This window comes from Pygocentrus nattereri, chromosome 17 (genome assembly GCF_015220715.1).
Source record: "Pygocentrus nattereri isolate fPygNat1 chromosome 17, fPygNat1.pri, whole genome shotgun sequence".
In the NCBI taxonomy this organism is placed as follows: domain Eukaryota; kingdom Metazoa; phylum Chordata; class Actinopteri; order Characiformes; family Serrasalmidae; genus Pygocentrus; species Pygocentrus nattereri.
This window is the reverse complement of record NC_051227.1, coordinates 33109115-33127567: the sequence shown is the minus strand read 5'-3', so window position 1 is coordinate 33127567 and position 18453 is coordinate 33109115. Positions and strand designations below refer to the sequence as shown.

Below are 18453 nucleotides of genomic sequence, written 5' to 3'. Positions count from 1 at the left end.
AAACAAATACACCCCTCCCTTCAGTGCTCCTTCAGAAGCTCTGCCTGCCAAATTCATGGATGTGCATTGCCAAGGCAAATGACACTGAGCTAGCAAACTTTGTGGCATTGAAACCCTTTACAAATGTGTATAGACAAACACCATGATATTTAACCTTAGACTGAACAATGACACAGCAAGTAATTTTTGTGTGGGTTCTGTCTCTATAGTTGCTGTCACAAATTGGCAAATGGGGGGGGGGGACAGGTACGGACCTGTTGGTTCTGTGAAGTAACAAAAATAAGTTGATATTACCCTCCTGTCAAGCAAAAACAGAGCAACCTGCTCATCCTTTTTCAAGCCTTTCAACTCTCTGGAAGCTTTAGTCATCTTTTTGTTCAGATTCTCCTACCTTAATTAGTGCAGTGGTTGTTTTCCATGCAGAATGGAACTGATGCAAGATTTAATGTGGAACAGGAGAATGCAAATAAGAAGCCAACTTCAGGCTTGTCAGCCTTGAAGAATATTCGATGGAGGAATAATTGGAAGGTCACCATCACCTTAATGTTTCCTAATGCACTTAGCCATATTGCGTGCACAATGCTATGTGGAAAAGTCACTGTCTCTTGGGAAGGCCAAAACAAAACGTGGTAAGGGCCAACATTAGGTAGGACTAACGTGCACATGCAGCTGGACAGAGGAGCTCTGATTACAGCAGACGCAGAGGGAGTGTGACTTTATTCTCTGCTCAGGACACCATTGATCCGCTATATCTTTACAAAGAAAACAATTGCTTGCTACTGGATTGATGTTTAAAATTTCGTACCTTTTAAATGGCTATTACACTCTGTATTGACTGTTAAATGTAAAAAGAGGAGCAGCACCACCCTGACACATGCATATGGACTTCCAACTGCATAGATGAGATGTACAAGCATAAATATTTAAAGGAGAACATTCATGAATCAAAAAGCCTTGCGTGCTGTCTTAAGTGTTTTCTTATAATTTATGCTCAGTTTCTCAGGCCAGGCATTACTGGAAAGCACTTACATGTGCTTCCATCAGAGAGAAGACGGAGACCTTGCAGTAGAGGACCGCTGATCATTTTTGCCAGACAGGTTCTTTTTTTTTTTTTTTTTTTTTTTTTTTTTTTTTTTTTTAAAGTATGTTTTTGGCCGCTTTCAACCAAACATAGCAGACGTGTTCGTAGGAATTACAGAACACCCTTCCTCCCCACAGCCTGAAGGAGTAGAGCCAACTCTCAGTTTAAGCAGGTATCATCTGTTGAGGGAATGTTTGTATGAGAGAGAGAGAGACCTCTAATGCAGGGCTGCGTTATGTCTTACTGTTTAACTGTAACCACAGTTATGTACAGCATAGCTGGCCCAGGATGCAGTGGGTTGAGGCAGATTTGCTCGTCTCTGGGCAGTGTGTTTGACTGCACCGACCCTGCCCACGAAACACAAACACACAGCACTGTCTCACTGTTAACAAAGCCAGATCAGCAGCCTGGCATTTCAACACCAGCCAAAACAGTTCAAATGCTGATTGTTCATCTGGATGTGCTGAATGCAGAAGCTTAATGCTATTCCACAAGTGATAATGGAGTGTTTTGTTGGTGAATTTGCTCATTCAGTAATTATATATATATATATATATATATATATATATATATATATATATATATATATATATATATATATATATATAAACAGTTAGGATGGATTTTTTTTTTTTGCCATTACAACAACACCTCAAAAGAAATGGCCTGTTCTGGAATAGAATTTGTGTGGCCATGACATTTCCTGTAACCGAAGGAAGCTCCCAGAGTAAAATTCACTTCTGGGGAGTGCAATAGCCTGAATGATATTGCATTTTCAGAGCCATTTACTACATATAAAGAGGGTGCCATGTGGCCAATACATTCTCAGCCTAAGGTGAGGACTAGGCCCCCCAAACTGTGCTTTGTCATTTGGTACAACTGACCAAGGGAGGCAAGAGGGAACAGAAACGGAGCAAAAGGAAAATCGTAAGAGACCGGCTGTTTTAATACATTTCCAGCTCCATCAATAGCAAACTTTTTTTCTTTGTTTTAATTATTTATTTATTTATTTATTTTTAATTTAAGATGTAACAAACATTTCCAATTCCATTCAGCTTAACGCACTAACCTCAGTGTGCTTTGTGCTATATGTATGCTGTGTTGTCTGTACTTGGTTGTGGCATACCAGTATAAAAGATGAAAAACCTTTAAATTAAATTAAAAAGGGCAAAATGATTAGGGAACATGTTTGTTTTTTCGGAGCAGCATCATAGTTACAATTTACTTGTTATTGTTTTTCTATTTAATTAGAAAAGGCTTTTTTTTCCCCCCACACAAGACGCTGAAAGTAGTGTGCTAGTCTTACTCTTATTAGATCAAGTCTCCCCACATAAAGTATGTTGTATGATAGACTGTAGTTAAAATTGTTCTTTGAAAATCGTGTAAAATGATTTATCCCTGTACCCGTTGCAAGGGTGTATTACCAACTTCATACATATTCACTACACTTCCTCTCCTCTGCAATCAGTGAGGAGCTCGCGTGTATGCTCGCTGTCAATTTGACAGGCCATTTGGTTATTGATCTAGCTCGGCTCACTCAGGCTATCTCTCTGCACAGCACAACTCTGATTGGATTCTGGAGAACTTGCTTCTACTTTGCACTACTCTGACTGGCTTGTGGTGTGCACAGAGACTGCAAAATCCTTCCTGACCTTTGACCGATCTGAGAGGTGAAAGGTCAGCTGAAATCTCTAAAGTTGTATAAATGCAATCATATCCCCCCCTGCATTCCACATGGATTTAACACGGGCAGAATTAGCCTGGCTGCCAAACAAGCCCCGGTTGTGGCCGTGGTCTAGAACAGGCTACAGGTTGACTCAACCTGCACCAAAGGCGTTAGACATCAAATTACTGGGACGCGTTTTGTGATACCTCGGAGCTTTCAGTGTGATCACCTTTCATGTATTGAAATGAGTGAAATAGAAAGTGATGGTTGTATTTTCTTGGAATTCCCCCCCTGAAGCAGTGAAGGGAGATATAAATCTCAGCTCACTGGGTTGTTTTTTGCCTCCCGTTGGCGATATCTGCTTCTATTCCATTGTAGTCAACACCTTCCAAGCTTCTTGTTGTAATAGCTGCTCTGAATCTTCTCCACACAGGTCTGTTTCCCATCCCTTAATCAGCTCCTCCACTGGTTATTGTACAGCAATGACAAACAGAAGTGCACTCTGGTACTCATCATCAAAGGTTCTTTTTGAGCTGCAGTAAGAAATCACTTTCACTGCACTAATTTCTGCTGTAGACTGACTTTGATGGGCCGTACACCTGCACAGGAAATGAGTTGACCCTAGTCCCCTTAATAAAGTGTCCTGTTTCATAAGCTGCCAGCAGGGGTCCACTTGTCTGTCACCAACTCGGATGTTTGTGTCTTGCTTTCATCGCTGGCGGAAGCTGCTGCATTGAATCAAGTAACAAAGCAGATTCGTTTACAGATTGTCTAAAGGAAAATACGAGTGAAGGAGTGAGTTCAGTCTGTGTCAGAATAGCATGCTTTTATATATCTTGGCGTATGTAAAATTGAAAGACTTGAAAGATTTACATTTTCATCTGTGTTTTACTTGTAGAGGCTTAAGATGGTGTATGTTAGTGAATATGTGTGTGTTGCAGGGTGAAGGGGTTCCTTCTGTAACAATGACCCAGTTATGCTTCTAACCCCCTCTAGCACAGCTGTGATGTGATTGGCTTGGTCAGACAAAGCATCAGCCACTGCATGCAAGCAGTCTACAGCACAACCCCCCCTCACATAAAACCCATCATGTTAAAGTGAATACTTCAGATACAGATTTGGCCCAGGTGTGCCTCCAATCTTGAGTACATATGTCGTCCTTTCTTCTCTGGTGAGAATTTAACATGCTGTGGAGTCTTGTGTGTATTAGGGATGTCCATAATGAATTTGAATTAATCATAAGCTGCATTCTGCCTTCTACCACACATTCCAATCACCAAGGAGGACAATAACTCTTCCTGCTGAGAGCATTCAATGTCATTGGCCTTAACTGACTCCCCATGCAGTTAGAAAGTGTTGTTTAAGTACTGATAGTGTCCATGATATGCTCTGAAATGCAGGTTGTGACCTGTTGTGAGGGGAAATTATCACAACATTAATAAATATTGTCATATTGCCCAGGCCTCCTCCCCATTGTCAAGTGTTTCAAAGGCTGTCATGCAGTGTATGTAGTTTTGGGAACAGGCTGTAAGGGTGAATCTGCAAAAGACAAAGTGGGCTAGTAATTCTCTCTTTGGATTAGCATATTTGCTGGTGAATGAACATTTATAAAATGTAAAAATAGGGGCTAAATCCACCAAGATAACACGAGAATTCAGCGTGTTATTACGTTCATTTTGTCTGAGTTTCCAGTGACACTGGGCAGAGCAATTAGATAGTTGCCCAGATAATTTGATAATTGAGCACAGAAGATCAGGGTCACCTAAACATTCTGTTCTTTTGGTGTACAGTAAATACTAAAACAAATATCACTTTGAAATATTGGTCTGAACATCTGCCTAATGGTAATAATTTTTAAGCATATACAGTCGTATGCAAAGGTTTGCGCACCCTTGGTTAAAAGACACATTTTGTTACATTTCTGTGAAATATTTGCTGAATTTAACATTTTGGAAAAAATAGATCAAAATGTTGCCTATGCAAAAGTTGCAGTACATTTAATATTGTATATTTAGCTTATATATTTTTAAAAATAGAAATTGTGCAATAAAATAGCTGAAACTTGCTGTCTGTCTGTGGAAGATGTGCTAATTTAATTTCACTCAGAAAATTTAACATAGCATCGTTTGACTGTGGGGGTGTTCAAACTTTTGCATATGACTGTTTCTGCTGACACATATGAATTGGATATCATTATGCAACCCTGAATATTTACTGCACACTGATTGTAGACATGATTGTGTTGCTGCTATAAACATGGACATCTGTTCTATTAGCCACTTCTCATTGATGGATCGATAAATGAGTGGATCACATGCAAGGATAATTATTGAACTGTACTGCTGGACTGCTAGCTTCCTTTAATTGGGAGTAAATATTTACAGCTTGCAGTTGTTGGTGATTTGAATTATTCAAGGTAACGTTCTCCGTCAGGACCTGCATTCATGCTAAAGTAGGCTTGCTTAGTCTTGTTAGTCTTGTCTCCAGGGTGATGGGGTTAAAAAAAAAATTAAAAAGAGAGAGAGAGAGAGAGCAGGATAGCCCTGTGGTAAAGGGCTGTGTGATCTCGGATAGCCTTTCTAAAATAGCTAACAAGTGCTGATGTTTATATTTGTGTAACTAAGTAGTTGAAAAAAGCACATTGTGTTGCCACAAATATTTTACAGTGTTATAATGCTAATGTAGCATTAAGACTGCCTGTTTTTGCATGAAGAGCTGCTGCTGGTACAGTGGTTCCACAGTAGGTTTCCCAAGAGATGTTAGGCTAGTGGTTTCTTATTGGTGGTCTTAATGTTACTGACATTATTTGTGCTCTGCAAAGCACATTAAGACTTGAAGAGAAGTGAAGACCATGAGAATTTAGCATGTTATTTCATTCATTTTGGCTGAGTTTCCAGTGACACTGGGCAGAACAGCAAGTATCTAACTTCATTAAAGCTTACATTTTGTACAGGATAGAGGATGGGGAGGGGACAGAAATACATCTTTCTTAGATTTCTTTTTGATTTCTGCATGTCCTCTACTGAGTTAATGTTAACAGAGCTAGCTCAGCAGCCTAGGTAACATGGTAAGGATGGGCAATATGGCACAGTTGTATAAAAAAAGTTTGAATACAGATTTTATGTTTGGTTGATTTTCTAAGTGGAAATAAGTGAGTAGATGTCATTCACATGTCCTAGCATTTGCACAGGCCAAATTGTATGTTTTATTGCTTTTGCAAGACGTTGAATTCAGCAAAGAAACAGTAATGGTGCTGTGAAGCGGTGCACAAACTTTTGCATACAACTGTGTTATCGACGATCATCAGTACTTCTAAAACACTGAACAACTGCATGTATGATAACCAATTTAGGTCTATAAACAACAGTATCTATTGTGTACTAAATTCATACACTATACAGTAACAAGTATCATTATGTTGTGTTGTATCGTGTGTTATGAAAATTTCTTTTAATTTTGTGTTCTTACCAAAGAACCCACCCTTTTGTTAAGATTTCCACCAGGCATGTACTGTTAAATGGACATAATTTATAGCTTCGTGGTCCAGCACCTGTGTTCTCTCTCTGAGCAGAAATGCTATCACACAGCCCCCACAATGAAAAGTGCTTTGCACTCTCTGCACAGCAAATTCTCTCAGCACTAAGAATAGAAGCCCCCTGAGGCAAGGGCCCTCAGATGAGTGTAGAGGGTCCTGAATAAGGGGTGTGTGTGTGTGTGTGTGTGTGTGTGTGTGTGTGTGTGTCTCTGTGCATGTGTGCATTTCCTCTGCTGCTCATTCTTAAAGCTTCCTCCAGGAGTCTGCCTGTAATGAGGCTGTCCAGCAGTAATTGGTCTGTGCAGTGGACGGCTGGGATGAAATGAAGCTGATCTTGGCAATAGCTCAGATTGCATGGAGGAGACCACAGAGCCAATGCAGTGCCAGAGAACTGAGCTAGTCATTGCTGCCATGGCCTATCAGTGATAGAACATAGAACATGTTGCCCTCCCCTGTATATGTGAGTGTGCCCCATCTCTCTTTGCTTAAACGTCCTAAGACTCTATTGTCTGTGCAAATCCTTTCACTGTGGGGAGATTCAGCACACTCATGTTCAGCATCTCCATGCTCCATCTCTGCGCGCATCACGGAAAGGTGCTACATAAGGTATAGTTTCTCTGTCTCACTGTAAAGCTCCCTCCTTGTCCACAGCATCCACTATGCCATTAAAACCCATCAATATCCCTTTCTGTGTGTTGTCTCTGTCTTCCCTGCTTCTCCTTGTTTTGTGTCTCTACTAACAGCCAAGACTGAGATTCTGTATTAGGGCTGCGTGATATGTACAAAATACCATATACTGTTTATTGTATATGCCATATATTGCCTATTGCAATATATATTAATATTATTCTGTATTATATATTATTTTGTCCACAACGAGACTGTTCATTTGTTGAATCGCTTGAATAAGTTTCTTCATCTAAATGCTTATGGAAACATCTATTGGTTGGTTTGAATGGTCAAAACAGAAAGAATCCTAATAGTTTGTCATTAACATCTGGGCGAGTCCTAGATATGAGCCTATACTTGGAATCAAAGCCTAAACAGTTTGTCCTGCATACATTTTCTCCCAAATATTAATGTTATTTAAATTACATAATTGTTTTTGTCACCAAGGAGGAAACTCACCCTTTCTACTGAGAATATTCAAAGTCCTTAACTGTCAAGCATTTCAAAGGACAGCATGCACTGTAGCTGATGCCATTTCAGAGATTAATCAAACTACAGAAGGTCATCTAGCACCTCTGAGTTTGATCAAAATGCTCAAAAAAATGTTTTTGAATGCTAAACACATGCAAACTCCTGCACAAGAAACTGACATGTCAGACTAGTAACCTAGCAAAAATACCCCATGCATACCAGCAGCTTCAGTCAAGTGTGGCAGTCAAATGGCTTTGGCATTATATGTCCAGTAGCTGGTGTAGTAGTGTGGTAAGTGTTGAAGCCGTATCATGATGTGACGAATTAAACGCGCAGGACTGTTGGCTTGTTTGTAGAATGTAGGTAGCAGTATTCATGTCTCTACTGCTTAATGCCCAGAGGAGAAAAAAATGTACATGGGACAAAACATTTTGGCTTTGGAACAGGATGTGATAGGGACAACTTGTAAAAACTGCATTCATTTTTCCTGTAAAACTAGTTCAGAGCCAGAGTTCCTCATTTGGGCTTGTCACTGACCTATTCTGTACATATATAGTCTGTTTAGATTCTAGTGGGCAGTGTGCTGGATCGATGCTTGGACTGCTGTGGTGTGACTCAGGTTGAGGTCACCGTCCCCGACACGCTCCACTGAGCTTTGCACTGCCACTCCCACAGCACCCCCACCCTTGTGATTTTACTTTTTTTTTTTTTTTTTTTGACCAGCCAGTGATCTCTCTTTCAAGAGAGTAGTCGTGTGTGAGGATGTTTAGGCCCTCTTCAGGGATCGTATTAGGGTGTGGGATGTTTACATGTGGGCCCTTATATCTATTTCAAGGGCCTGGTGGATTGTTTGCATCCAGGATAGCAGGGGTTTTGTCTGGGTGTGGTGGGTGCATTGTTTGTGTGTGTGAGGGAGGGAGGGAGGGAGGGAGGGAGAGCGAGAGCGCACGAGTGAGCACTGGCCATTTTGGCTGCAGTTCTGATCAGTAGCATTGTGGTAACTGTGGCCTTAACCGCAGCTCAGTGGATTTAGTTCTCATGACTCTTCAGGTCCTAACAGCAATAAAACACAGCAAGCTAGTTGTGTAGTGTATATTTCATTTAACGTATTTGTAAATGGCTGAAAAGCTTGGGTGATCTTTAAAGGCTCATTATTAGATTAATTTATAGACTTTTTTTATTTTTTTACTTTTTAGAATGACTTAGTTTGTGTTCAGTACTTCAAATACAATATTACAGAACTTCAAAGCACACAGTTTGATCATACTAGTAGAAAAAATATGCAACCATATCAAAGGCAGTAGACCAAGTGAGATGTGGTATGTCATTCCCGATAGTTATGTATTGTTCAGGAATGAGTCGGCTCTTTTAGTGAAAGTTGGGAACCGTTTTCACGTTGAAGATTATTTGTTGGTTTGTTTGTTTTTGTGAATTGAGACAAAACAAATCGGTAGAGCTTATGACACTGTAATAACCACAGGACCCAACTTCATAAAGCTCCTTTGGACCGTTCTGCCCCCTCATTATCCCCAAGTCAGTTTGTCACTGTATTCTGTCTTGTTTTTCTTCTTTGTTGTGCTCTTTAGTTCTTCAGATTTTTTTTCCTTTACTTTCACCTACATTTGTTTGTTGATGACTTGCTAATTGACTGACTGCTGCAATTTTCCTATATCCTGAAATTCATTAAGTGAAACTATTTAGCGGCATCTGTCATTCATTTTTTTAAAATAAGCAATATAATACATGTTTTGTTAAACAGTAATTAAAAGGTAGACAGAGTCTTTTTAAATAAATTAAATGGTAGATAATATTGCTGACTTGGCTAATTATGGGAAGAAAACAAAAACTGACAGTGCTACTGAATCAAGAGCCATTTGGGAACTGAAAGTCAGCGTTCTCCTTCAGGTATATTGAGCTGGTATATTGAGTTGCATCATGGGTAGTTTGAAAAGAATTCATGGTGCTTCACATGTTTCAAAGAAAGCATGCGTTATCCTTTACCCTCCAAGCTTGGTAGCATCGTATGATTAGGGGAGATTTAGCTAGTGGGTGGAATTGATCATGACTACATTGTAGAGAAAACTGCTTAAAAAAAAAATCAGAACTGCCAGTATATTGAAAAATCCTGTGCCCATGATTCTGAATGGTACTGAATATGGGTCTTGTAGCCAAACTAAGAGATGAAGTACTGCATGCCAGTAGCATGAAGAATTAATATTTAGTTAAAACTGCAGAACCTGTGCTTTAAGGGATTTAAATTTGCCCACCAGCTTGAATGTGTAGTGCTCAGTGGCCTTGTGGCACTGCTAGGTTAACCACAGTGCCAGCCCAGCAGATTAGCATTTGAAATGGATTTACAGATGGCCAGATTTTCATGAATTATCTGCTGATGATATATTTATGTGCCATATGGTCGTTGCATGACCGTTAAATCCTTTTAGTGGTTTTCTAAATTAATGGAACTGTCTTTTTAACCAGCTTTGTGGAGATAGCATATGATGCTTCTCTTAACAAGAATAGGTCTATGGTGGTCAATAAAACATGGTTCAGTGTACTGAGGTGTTTGCTAACATCAAACGGTGAAAGACGTAGACAGACATAGGGCACAGTGTGCGTGTGGTTCCACAGAATATGTGCAGCAGACATATGGTGAAACAGTAAATACAGACATTTGGCAGATAATGGAGGATACACATTGTAGACTTGTTGCTGCCTGTCTGTAAGCGTGTGCTCATACATATTGCGTACTATAGCAGTGTACATGCTGTACAGTTTAGCTGTTATGAAGCACTTATATTCTTATGTAACATGATAGTGAGCAACTTTTGTGGGCGTCAGGTGAATTTGGCTGCGGGTGTCGCACCCAGTGTTATTACAAGGTTAGCACAGAGAGACTGGCGCACCATTTAACACCACACTGCTAGAATCAACAGGGCTGTTTGACTCCTGCCTTCGAGGAAAAGCCATGTCTCTAATTATGCTGTTGACTTTTTCTTTGGCATATAATTGGTTCTGCAAGCAACATTTCAAAGTTACTCACTGCTCGGCTGCTAGCCAGTCACTATAAGAGCAGCGTTCTTCCGCGTTTTACGTGCTCTAAAGTTGGAGCCTGTTTAGAAGTTTTTACTGCTGCTTTACAATACAGTGTGATTTTTAGAACTGTAACTTTCAATCAGTAATTTTGGCTTTCATTTGTCTTATTTGCTCAAATTTGAATCTAAAGAAATGTTTTTGCCTTTTAAAAAGCAGTGTTTGTTCCCTCATACAGCTAAAGCAAAAATAAGATTAGAATTCTACCTATTTTTCCAAATTTCTGCAGAATTGCCATTTAAATTAATTCAGAGTGGCTTGATGTGGTGTACTTAACTGTAGAGAAACCCATGTCTTCAGTCACATGCTGATAATGATAAAATAGTGGATCTGGAAAATGGGCATGTCTAGGGACTATTTTGTCTCACAACCTGCATGTACTTCTGACATGAATTAAAAAAATGCATTTTAGCCCAAAAGCTTATTTCAAAACTGTTGTAATACATTGTTTAAGGCAACAGATTCATAAACATTCAGGGTTATATCTGTGTTTATATATTTATTTTTCCTTCTGTTTTCTTAATGCCTTTTGAGGCTTTAACTACATCAGACCTGCTGTAGACAAGTTTGATCTGGTAAGTTTCTCTAGAACAGAGCTTTTCACATCATACTCCTCTGAATGTCCAGTGTAGTCTACTGTTTTTATTACATTTCAACATCAGCAGTGTGTTTTACTTGTAAATAATGTCTTTAGAAAGTTATGCAACAACATGAGCGTTTCATTTTCTTTCATTAAACTCATGAAGCCAGTAACATTAAGCTAATTTAATGTATCAGATCAGATTGTGGGCTGAGTGTATTGTTAGACCCCTAGCAATTATGTAATTACATAATTACTAACATACTGAATTGTGCATTGAATAACATCTTAAATTCTAAATTTTCTATTTCATTTTACATGTTGTGTCCATGTTGTTTACAGGTTAGTTAGCACTTGGATGTGTTTCCTGCTCATTCTTCTTTTCTTATTACCTGCTACAGCTGCTGCTTGAGGATCAGTCAGGGTTAAGGATAATGTGATATAGGTGCTTGAGGGCTGGGTGGACCTGAGTGCATGAGTATGTTGGTATGTCACTCTAATGTTAATATGCCAGTGGCGAATGGAGTGGCGGAAACTGCTGGGTGAGCCTGTGGAGCTCTGGGTAGAGGTGAGGTGAGGGTGAGAGGGGATTGGGGTTGTTTCTGGCTGCTCCAGGCTGCATACTCTTCTCATTATCCCTGCCTGACTGGCTCATAGCTCACATTCCTCCTCAGTCCAATCTCTCTCTCTATCTATTTATTTCTCTTATCTATCTATCTCTCTATCTGTATCTCTCTCTATCTATCTGTCTCTCTCTATCTCTCTGTTTATCTTTCTATCTCAGAGTAACCTCAGCCTCAGTGCTACTGCACAAAGCTATTCTGCACACATTTATACCATATACATACAGCTCACATGCTGTACAAACGCCGGTGTGAGGTGCTTATAGCTTATGTTTTTATGGAATACGATGGTGAGTAGGCAAATCTGTGGGCCTCAGAATTGATTTGTGAACTGTTCCCCTTTGAACCTGAGCTGCATCTTGCATCATCTGCATACGTCATGCACATTCACAATCAACTTTGCACAAATCAAATTTGTCCCACACCTCAGCGTTTACCACACATACTGTATACCACACAAGCTATACTTATTCATTTTTGGAAGTCATTTTAGTTTATTTTGTCCTATTTTACCAAAAGATGAATATTTGCCTCTTTCGAAAAGGCCCCTTACGCATACCATGAGATGCGGTATTAACTGGCTGTTTCAATACTGCATATGCACTCATCTGTTGTGTTGTCTGGATAATCTGTATGTGTATATATTTGTGATTAGCAGAGGCAGTAGTAATTAACTACGTGTGTGCAGTAAATTTGAGTGGATTTATTTTTAAATAATATTTTTACTAATATTTGTGAGGAGTCTACTTTTACTCATATACATTAGAACGTCCTTGGTTAAATGAAACTTGTAGCGATTGGTGTGTTCAAATAAGTGAGTTTCCCTGGTGTGCAACCATTAAACAGACCAAGACCCCCTGATGAGGCTGGTCTCTGCCCACTTTCAAGTCAATACTTTGAAATGTCATCACAGTATGGATCAAACGCATGCATGCATTTTGTCATGTCTTCATGAGTTCTGAGCCTGTAATTATGGAGCAGATTTCATTTTTAAAATTAGACACATTCAAAGCTATTATAAAATACTGGACGTACATGCACATCACTGCACACATCAATCATATGATTTATGTTCCAAGTTTGTTGTATTTTATTGAAGCAGAAAGATGCTGTGAAGCTGTGTGTGTTCAGTGATTTCATCTTGCTGAGGGAAAACCACGGTTCTGCACAGCCTCATGTGCCTTTTTGCTCTAGTATATCACAAGATAGATAAATCAAGACATACCATTAAGTTAAGCCAGAGTACAGCATAATTTAGAAAGTTTCTTGGACATTGTCACCAAATATTTTCATATCTGCTCAGTCATTTGTGACCTTGTGCCTATATGATTTTTTTTTTTATTATTTTATTTTATTATTATTATTTTTTTACATCTTTTGGTTGAATGTCATGTTTGTGAGTGTGAATGATAATTGAGCTAGAACAAAAATTCAGTGATGTGTATCATTTAATTATCATTTGTCTGGGTCATGAACAACAAATGTAAACACACCCTTAGTCATAGGAACAGCATCTGTACAGTTTATCTAAATGTAGATGTTATCAAAAAGAGAAGAATAGAGCCTAACAAACTTCAAATTCTCTAACTGGTGAGAAGTCCTACTGCAGTTCAAGTTACTCAGAGCTTTTCTACTTCTACATAACTTTGCACAGTGACAAAGAATTTCACCACAGTTATTATTATGGAACACCACAAGAATTATTATAGCTCATATCATTCTTATCCGTTAGAGAAGTTATGACAACCAGCATTAAGCAATCAGATTTACTGACTGAAACTTAAAGGTAACCTGGTAATGAACTAAACACATTAATTAATTAAAACAAATGAATTCTTTTAACTGCAAAGTAAAAGTATTGATACACTGGCGGGACACACATTACTGCCTTTTTCCTTTATGTAGGTCACTAAGTGGTATTTTGCTTAGGTCAGTATATTGTTGCATATGCCTTCTTTTCGATGACGGCTTGAAGTCTTTTAAGCAGACCGATGGTCAGCCAGGCTTTGTTGGGTGTTCTCTTGTGGACAGCCAGAGCGTGACAGGTTTTGAACACTGGTCTCTTTCCACCACTCAGTACATGTTTCACTCTTGATTTTGGAATTTTTTTTTTTTTGTGCATCTGTAATCTTTCTCACAGATACTTCGTCAAGCAACACTATTTTGTAGTCAGAATAATTAAACTCAGTTGTCAAGTTTTCTTAGTTTTCTAACTTTCTCTATATTTCATAATGTTAATAATTTAGAGATTGGTGTGTTGGCTGGAACGTTGGAAATCTGTTTCCAACGTGTGCTTTTGAATTAGTGTCCCAGGATTTGTTTTGAAGTCAAATAGCGGCTTATGCGAATGTTTTTGACTGAAATGATTGATTGACAAGTCATAATATAGCTGGAATGATGTACTTTTGAGTAATTTTCTGTAATACATTTAATAACAGCAAAAAGCTTGACACAGATCTCAGAATTTGCTGTATCCTCTGAGATGTATTACATTTACTGCCATTGCCGCAACCTTTGCTGTTAAGAGTTGGCTACTTGCTAACCTCATTTCACTGCAGACCTGAACTTGTATCCCTCCTCTGTACCTTTAGGTGTAACCGTCTCACCGCACGCTTTAGTCAGCACTCACACACACCCTGCCACGCTGTGTTGAGTCACACTGATTAACTGTGTTTGAACAGCAGAACGAAAGGGGAGCTGGAAGCAAACAAACAGCTCTTTTAGAAATTGATCCTGTGTCTGTCAAAGCCAGGTGGGCAGTGTGGCTGGCTCACAGAGAGCTTTAGGAAGGCTTACAGCGCCCTCTTGTGACTGGATTGCTGAACTGATACAGTTTCTTTACAGGAAGCGCAGGCAAAGACGGGAAGAGAAGCCTCCTGGTGGGTAGTTAAGGCATTGCTCCTGCTGCAGGAGTCATGATTAGGACAAATCACTCACGTTACTCAGAGGTTTATTCTCTCGAAGAGGGATTAAGCCTACTCTTGTATTAAGGCATTCTAAATAGAGGAAAATGTGGTCCAGGACTAGGCGTGAATTCCTGTCCGGGAAACCGACTGTGAAAGAAATGGTAATAGTAACAACGCTCCTGTTGTTTGTATTTTTTCCTTTTATTTTGTCAGGACCAGCTTATTAATTTAGGGAAGGTCCACAATGGTTGTAGTACTGATTGCAAATGAAGTTAAATGTTTTGAAGTTGCTCGTAACATGACTGTAGAGTACTTGGCCATTTAGGCTGTTGCATGACACATCAAGGAGAAGTTTAAGTTAAACAGTAAATTGTTTTTTTTGTTTTTTTTTAAACCCTTTTGCAGTTATCCTGTGCTGCTTATTTCTTTTTCTTTTTGTAGCGAGAGATGGATGTTAGGTGAGTGGTGGCATATTTTCCAGTGCACTCTGCAGTTTTGAAACGGCTTGTAGGAAGTGCCAAGCCCTTGCATCATTTCCTCTGCCTACATCTCGCAGCGCTTTAGCGATTCTGCTTCTTCCCTTCATCTGTTTTCTCTGTACTCTGATGAGATTCTGCATACGTCCACACCTCCCAAAGAAAACTAACTTGCTTGGCTGCACAAACTTTCAGAGGCTCGCACTTCCATCTTTATTCAGTAGTGGTAGGTGTGCTGGAACTACGTCTTCTGTGGAGCAGCTGAGAAGAAGGAGCAGCTGGTGCTGAGAGAGGACAGGAGAGGAGAAGAGAGGAGCGTTATCACTTGCCATCCTGCCAGCATTCTTGGGGGCGGGGAGTGAGAGAGGTCAGCAGGAGCAGTAGTGCTAGTCAGGGTCTATATTTAGATTGACGTGGTCCCCCCAGCCCACGACAGCTGTCCCTCCTTCGTCAGGAATAGTGGAGACTAGCCGGTCTGTGGCCTGTGTGGGTGAGTGACGTGAGCTCACTGGCTCTCTGCTCTTTCTCTGTGACTCTCACACTCTCTCTGGCCACTTTAGGCCCACATTCTGCTCCGTCCTGACCTTTGCTGGATAACGGAGCCACACTAGCTTTGAAGAGCCAGCACAGAACACCTAAGGTAAGGCAGCCTTGGCCCTAGTTTGGGGCTATAGAAGCTCAGATGTAGGTAGAGCTGCTGGAGGAGACTGGGCTCAGTGTGCTGGCTCAGGCTGAGGCCTGTCTGGCTCTGCTGCACTATTTTTAGGGCTGAGAGCGATGGGCCGCTTGGTGAAAAGAGCAGCTAGCATTGCCACTCTTTTAGGCTTCTATAGGCGTTCAGTGAAGTCTGTAACTGTAAATGTGCTTGCCTTAGTTTGGAGCTTTAATGTGCTGTTGTGTTTAGTGTAGGCTGGAGCTGGAGATCTTGGTGAGTCCTGGTGCTCACTGCTTTATGAAAAGAAATGAAAAGCTGGCTATTTAAAGGGCAATTCCTCCTGTTTGTCAAAATTTCTGCATAATTCAGTCGTTAAGATGTAAACAAAATCATTGAGTGGTTTGATGTGAAATGCTTCATTATAGGGAAAAACACCCTACCAGAATTGTTCATGTTGGTGAAGATTGGAACCAGAGTTTAATCAAAAGGTTGCCTCATTATACGAAATGGTTACAAAAATGCTGCCTGATGCCTGAGACATTGTTTTACAGCAGTTTTCAGATAAAGTTTGGCTTAAAACATTCATGGTCTAGAGATACATGCAGGGTGTTGTAAGGAAACATATTAACCAAAGAAAACAATTTTATCATTATCAGCATTGAATATAATAACACAGCAGACACAAGTAGGGGCTAGTTTTGGATAGTAAACAAAATGGATTAAATAAAATAAGGAAATTTAAGTAGTTTCTCTGCTGTGAAGCATTTCACGTCAAAACAATCTGATTGACTTTGTGTGCATCTCAGTGGCTGAATTACACAGATATTTAAAAAAACATTTGGAATTCTTAAATAAAATTTCATCCTATAATAGTGTTTGTGGTAGTAGTTAATCTGTGTGCCTCGATTGGTGTTATATTACAACACTGTGCTGAGGACAGATTCCAAATTCTGAATTGTTTTGAGGCAAGGGTGATTTGAAAGTCAAGGCAAAGAACACTCTCACTTCCATAGTTTACATGCTTCAGATGTTATTGTTTTACATGTGCTATATACACAGTTCGGCCTAATGGAGAAGTTTTCCAGTACTTTCCAGTGTGGTGTTGCTGTTCTTTCCTGTATGCTGCTTCCTGTACCTAAATCCATCTGTTATTTAGTTCCATTATCCCATATTTTTCTTTGCGTAAAGAAATGACCTCTGGTGCTGTGTGGATTTGTCTGTTGTGCATGTAAAATCCTGAGACTTTGCAGGGAGTTATAGTCAGATGTTGAATTCCAAATAAAAGTGGTGGGTTCAGGCAGCTAGGTGGAAGTTTTTGCAAAAGTGGAAGGAATTGAAATATGTCTAAAGTTGTCACTTAATGATGACTCGTTAATTAAGCCTTAGTTTATAGCAAGTGATTTAGCACTGACAATGTGAATGGACTGTTGTGTATATTGGGTGTTTTTTCTAACTAATTTGACTTCATTCAGTAAATCCTTTATTTAATCCTTTAATTGTTGGATTTATTTTGTTGCCTTGACAAACAAGAGATTGTTGCTGTAGCGCAGTTGGGGCTTTGAGGAGAGATGTTGATTTAGGACTTGCTCACTGCTGTAAGTCCTGGGGGTAGACTTAAAGCTGTGCTGGTAAATATTGTTACTGTTATTGACCTTGCCAGCTTTAGACTTGATTAGTTTTTTTTAATTGGAGTGCTGAAGGCTGTAGAACTTTTTGAATGGTGGATTATGTAGCCAATAGTTATTACTAAAATTTGCTTTGTTTCACTCCTATCAGGTAAGAACATGGTGAATCAAAAGTCAGGAACCACACAAATATCTCTAAGACCTTTTAATGTGATTATGATTTCACCTTTATGTAGTAGACCAGTGCATAGATCATAGATACAACCATTGGTCTAATGATCAAACTTAGTCTTACAGATATTTAGGTGGTTTCTAGACTTTCACCTGACCCTGTACTTAGTCATTATTTATATTACTAGCAAAAGCATTTAATATTTCTGTGCTGCTGTTGTCTTATTTATGGAGGTACCGTATTGATCAATTGTGTGGTGATACTAGAGATTAGGTCCAATTTGGAGTGGCAGCTCCTTAAAAAAAGACTGTGCTCTGAGTATCACAGTGCACTGTTCACAGATAAGCACTCTACGGAGGCTTTATTTAGCTGGTGTGGTGTGCTCTGTTTGAAAGATTGCGTCAGAGGGAGATGTCCTGCTGGTGTTAGACTGGTATTAAGGTACAGCAGGGCAGGAGAGTGCATGTTGATGGAGATTGGGGAAGACCATTTCCATTCTTTAGCCCTGTGTCTCTGCCAGACCTCTGGAGAAGCTGGAGAAAGCCTGTTCAGCTGCTGTGCTCTGATGTAATAAATGTGACAATGGGGTAAAACTACAGTGGCATTGCTATGCATGTTTGTACAGAAAAGCTCTTTAAAAAAAACTCTGAGGCTGAGCTAATGTAGGCATGTAAATCTGTTGCCAAATTGAGTTGCTTTATTATTTATTTATTTTTCTTTTCTTAATTGCGCAAATCTGATTACTAAAATCTGATTAAACTATAGCACTGTGGTATTTCCACAGTCAAAAAACAAAAAACGTCCCTCTCTTACAGCAGCTACCCAGCTTGCACTGCAGCCTCACACTTGGCCCACAGTCTCGAACCTTAGTGCTCTTTTGTCTTTTACTCAATTCAAATTTGCA

The 18453-nt window shown here is 39.6% G+C and overlaps 1 protein-coding gene across 8 annotated transcripts in view; it reads left to right on the top strand.

The window, feature by feature from the left end:
- The window catches only part of myo18ab (myosin XVIIIAb), a 149644-nt gene that overhangs the window by 27356 nt on the left and 103835 nt on the right, over positions 1–18453 (top strand). For 3 of the 8 annotated variants that reach the window (XM_037546881.1, XM_037546879.1, XM_037546880.1), the window contains exon 1: positions 15224–15737. The exons of the other annotated variants lie outside the window; for them this stretch is intronic. The gene's annotated coding sequence lies outside the window, so the exon portion shown is untranslated. Of the gene's footprint in view, positions 1–15223; positions 15738–18453 lie in introns of those variants that run through there. 8 annotated transcript variants of the gene reach the window in all.